The following is a 5,266-nucleotide window of genomic DNA, read 5'->3' on the forward strand; positions in this document are numbered from 1 at the left end:
TCTTGAGTTGATAAGATCTTTTGTCCACAAAGTGTCATATATATATCCTTGGATAGAGGCACAAGTTTGTTATTCATATTTTAAGGTTTTGATCTATATGTATTTAAGGTCCTTAATAGAGAAATATTCTTCCCAAATCCTATATGAATTGATCTATGCAGATTTCATTTAAGTCCTACAAGCAATCTCATTTTCAATATATATTCACAATCATTTCTTTCAAAGCATTCATTTAAAGCACATAAAAAAGCATAGTTGCAGAGCAATAATTTGCCAGTCATGTAAACTTGCTAAAAGGTTTAAATCCATTCTAAATAACCTTTTTTGTTATTGAGAGGAAAAGGCATACCCACCTAGGTTCAGTGGAGCCTAAAGTGCAGAGGGATTTGGTCTTTGACCATCCCTGTTCGTTGGCCAAGGCTGATTGGACTACTTGAGGATTTGGCAAGTCTTTTGGTTTTCCAATCTATGGTTTTGGGAACCAACATAGGTAATGTAATACATAGAGCTTATGTCAAAGTGATCAAAGTCAGAAGATGAAGCCTCCGACTCTTCTTCAAGTGGTTTAGTGAAAGCATGTATAGTATCAATATCTACATCTTTTATGCTACAAGTTCCTTCATGATTTTGTTCAATGATCACTTGTAGTTGACATACCTGTTGACATATCCTTAATGACTCTATTAGTTGATGTCATCTTTTACATTCAGCTTCCTCTAGACTAATGATAGGCCCTTGTTTTGTAGCCTCCACTTCTTCATTTGTAGTCCCATACCTGATTTTCTCTATCTCATTAAAGGGAGATATAGTAGGTGAAAAATTTTCTTGTCCTCTTTCTTCTTTCAACTATTGTTCATAGTCTTCTTGTCTTTTTAGTCTGGTTTCCTCTATTTCCTTTTGTAGTTTTAAGTGCACTATCTCTTGTGCTTCATCTATGATATCACTAGGTTCTTCAGGAGTTTCTTGAGTAGATTCGTCTGATAGAGGCTCTGGATCCCATTCATACTCATTCGAGTTCGCTTCTAAATTATCTATTTGCATTCTTCCCATGTATGTGACCGAAATGTTCAGTGGTGCAAACAACTCTTTAATTCTTTTCATTTCTTCTCTCATATCTTCTGGGTTTTCTACTCCTTGTAATGTCATTGCTGATACAATTGGAACTTGATTACAAGTTGCTTCTTCTCTCTTGATTTCTAGTTCTTCTTGTTCTTTTTCATACTCTTAATGAGTTTGTTGAGTATTTACTTCCTATGATGTTTAAAGTAGTATCTTTTTCCTCCACTTAGACTGATGATGAGAAGTATGTTTTTGATTTGATGACTCCTCTAAATGGTATCCAAGTCCAACTTTACCATTTGTAGACTTAGTTTGTAGCTTAATAGGTTCAACAATACGTTCTTGATGCTTTCCTAGAGGACCAGTACCTGAATATCCCATGCATTGAATCATCTTATAGCCTGGACCATATTATTCAGGGAAAATCTCATAGAGTTGCACTTCTTTGTTTTCACTATCCTCTTTTGTTTCATCTATAAGGGAAGTAGAGGATTGTACTAAAATACCATCATAAATGACATTTGGAGTTAAAGTTTGTGGCTTCATAGCCTTTGATGGTTTTCCAGACTGTCTTGGTGATGGAGGAAGAGAAATTAGTGAAAGTACAGGTTTTATATTGTATCCATCCATGCTAGTATCTGTGATTTTTAATTTCTTTTCTAAATATTTCATCAAAGGTTTTGAACTTTTAGCTTTAGAGGTTTCTCTGTTATAAGGAACAAAGGTATCAATACACTATTTTAATGCACTACAGGTGTAGCTTGTATCAACAAGAATACTGACTTCAACTCCATTATAAGAAAATTTCAAGCACTGGTGATAGGTAGATAGTACTACTTGCATTTCGTGAATCCATGTCCTACCCAACAAGATTTTGTATGAAAGAGGAAGCTCAAGCACCTAGAAAATAACATCTCTCTCCAAAAGTCCTACCCTGATCGGTAATAGTACTAGACCTTTAGAAGTTCTTTCTTCTTCATCATAAGATTTGATTGTTATTTTTCTTTATTGGATCAATGACATGTTCAAAAAATCTCAACTGTGTTAGTAAACTGTAGGTACAAATATTCAACCCAGCGCCTCCATCTATCAAAACATGTTTGACTTGATGTTTGTGGATCATAGCTTCAATGTGTAATGGTTGGTTATGTGGGTGATTAAGTGAATTGTCATCTTCTTCAGAGAAGGTGAGGTAATGAGGTGAAGTCAGGTGACCCACCATAGATTGAAACTGATCTACATCTAAATCTTTGGGGATATTAGTAGTAAGAAAAGCTTTGTCTAGGATCTCTCTATGAGCAGAAGAGATCTTAAGCAATTCAAAAATGGAGATTTGAGTGGTGGTTCATTTTAATTATTCGACAATGCTTTAACCAGGAGAGGATGATAAAGACATTTGTTTAGATTTAGCCATGATCATATCTAGTTGTCTGTTTGAAGAATTCGGTAGGTTTGATATTGTTTGATCTGGAGTTAAGAAATTAGCCCCTTTGAGAGTAACCTTCTTTTGAGCACGGGTTACAATATTTGCAATTTGTGTTTTATGTTGTTTATCTTTGATTATGATCATGTTGCAATACTCAGATTGGGAAGATTCAATCATGTTGATCATATTATCATTGTTAGCGTAGGCGTAATTGACTTTGGCACCTCCTTAGACTTTGAGGAATCACCTTGTTCATAAGTAGGTAAGGGATCTTTAAAAGTTTTGTGATCAATATTAGTTGTGTGATTTCCAATAACAATTTTACTAGCATCGATGAGGTATTGAATATCATGTTTGAGCTTCATGAAGTTGTTTGTTGTATAACCCTTGTTTTGATGATATTCATAGTACTCGTTTTCCCTCCACCATTTGGGTTTAACTTTTGGATCATATGGTCTAGAGTTGTCTGGAAATATTTGTTAGGAATCGGGAAGGAAAACTGAGAGGGGGGGTGAATCAGTTGTCAATAAATTATAACCCAAAACCAATTATTTCAAATTAAAACTTAGTGTCGGTAAGACGGATTAACAGTTAAAGCAATACTGGTACAACTTAATGAATGAAACAAAAAAGAAAAACATATCCACAACACATGACATAAATATTTTCATGTGGAAACCATGTAAGGGGAAAAACCACGATGGGAAACCTTACCCAGAATCAGATGATACTACTATAGATAGTAAGTGAATACAATAATGGGGTCTGCACATGTAGAAAGGCCAACCGCCTAGAGCTCACTGCTCAATCACAAAATAAGAGTCACACTGACTACAATTGGATGGTTAAATCCAATAACAATGTATTACTTCAGTATAGCATCTACAATGTTGGATTCAATACCGGTTTAAGCTCTGACCATGAGTGCCAAACACCTTCATAACCTTTCCTTCAACCTTGAGATAATATCTACGTGATTCACACAAGGATCTGCTTATTTTTGCTCTTCACAATGATCTTCAATATTTGCACACACTCACACATACACTCATACATCTTCCAGATAAGATCTTACAATTATTTATACAAAACCTAAGACCTCATGATTAGGTCAGCTCCTTAAAGATATTACATTTACAAAATAAGTCTTGATGCAATACAAAATGTTAGCCTCAATACATTTACACATTATCCAATCAATAAACCATTTCCAAAATGTGTCGTGCTGATCTGGAACATGATATCTTGTACCGGTCCATAACCTAGACCTATCTACCAATAAAGGCAAATATGTGAACCCAATTAGACCAATAAGAAAAATACCAAATGTAAACATCCAATCCATGTCTTTGGCATAACCAAATGATCTCTAGATGATAACAAGTCATCATCAACTTCCTGAGTTGTCGGTGAAACATATAAACTTTCGGTGAAACATATAAGTTGCCGATGAAACATATACCTGTGACTTTGCATAAGCCAATATCCACACCGGGAGCACAATGTGTCGGTTCAACAAGAAACCAATATAACCAAAGTGCCAAATCAACAATGTAGACCTCCAGAAACATAAGTGTTGACATCAATGACAAAATCAATGCAACATGTGACGAAGTCATCCATAATACCAACAATCTCCCCCTTTGGCATTGATGGCAACACTAGATGGAAAAATATCTAAGTGCCAAAAAAAGAATGCCAAATACCAACAATCTCCCAAAATAGATCAATACAAAGTTCTATACCAAAAACATAAACAATATAACCAAAACCAAAATATATCTCTCCAAGTACAATGTTTTTCCATAGACATCTCTCCCCTTTTGACATCAAATGCCAAAGTAGTCAAGAATCAAAATCATAACATAACATATAGCTAACTACTCCCCCTGAGCAGTAGCTCTCCTTCATCAAAACCAAAAAAAGTTTTTTCTGTTAGTCCCTGTCGGTTTGATGTCAATCTTCATCATTCAAGTCCTTGTTGGTGGAGTGATTACCCCAAGCTTCTCTCTGTGATATTCAAATATTTCCTTAGGCAAAGGCTTTGTAAAAATATCTGCAATTTGCTCTTTAGTATTCACATAAACCAATCTCACTTCATTTGCTTCAACATTTTCTTTCAAAAAATTATACTTAATAGAAACATGATTTGTTTTAGAGTGAAATACCAGATTCTTTGATATATCTATTGCTGCTGAATTATCATAGTAAATAGTTACCGGTTCTTTGCATTTTAACTTGATATAATTCAACATTTGCTTGATCCATAATACCTTAGTGCAATTAGTTGTTGCTGCAACATATTCTGCTTCTACTATAGATAATGATGTACAAGTTTGCTTCTTGTTGATCCATGAAATTAATCTTATACCAAGAAAGAATGCACCACCAGTGGTACTCTTTTTGTCATCCACATCTCCTACCCAATTTGCTTCTGTATATGCACATAACTCAAAATTGTCATCCTTAGGATACCATAAACCAAGATTTGCTATGCCTTGTAGGTATCAGAAAATCCTTTTTACTACAGTTTCATGATTTTCTTTAGGATTGCTTTGAAATCTTGAAACAATACACACTGCATTCATTATATTAGGTTTGGTTTGTGTCAAATATAGTATCCCTCCAAGCATAGATTTTTACCTTGTCAGATTTATAGGAGTTGACTCATCCTTTAATGTTAATTTATCAGTTGTAGTCATAGGAGTTCTTATCGGTTTGGATTTTTCCATTCCAAATTTCTTCAAGAGTTCCTTCAAGTATTTTGTTTGACATATGAAT

This window comes from Cryptomeria japonica, chromosome 6 (genome assembly GCF_030272615.1).
Source record: "Cryptomeria japonica chromosome 6, Sugi_1.0, whole genome shotgun sequence".
Classification (NCBI taxonomy): Eukaryota; Viridiplantae; Streptophyta; class Pinopsida; order Cupressales; family Cupressaceae; genus Cryptomeria; species Cryptomeria japonica.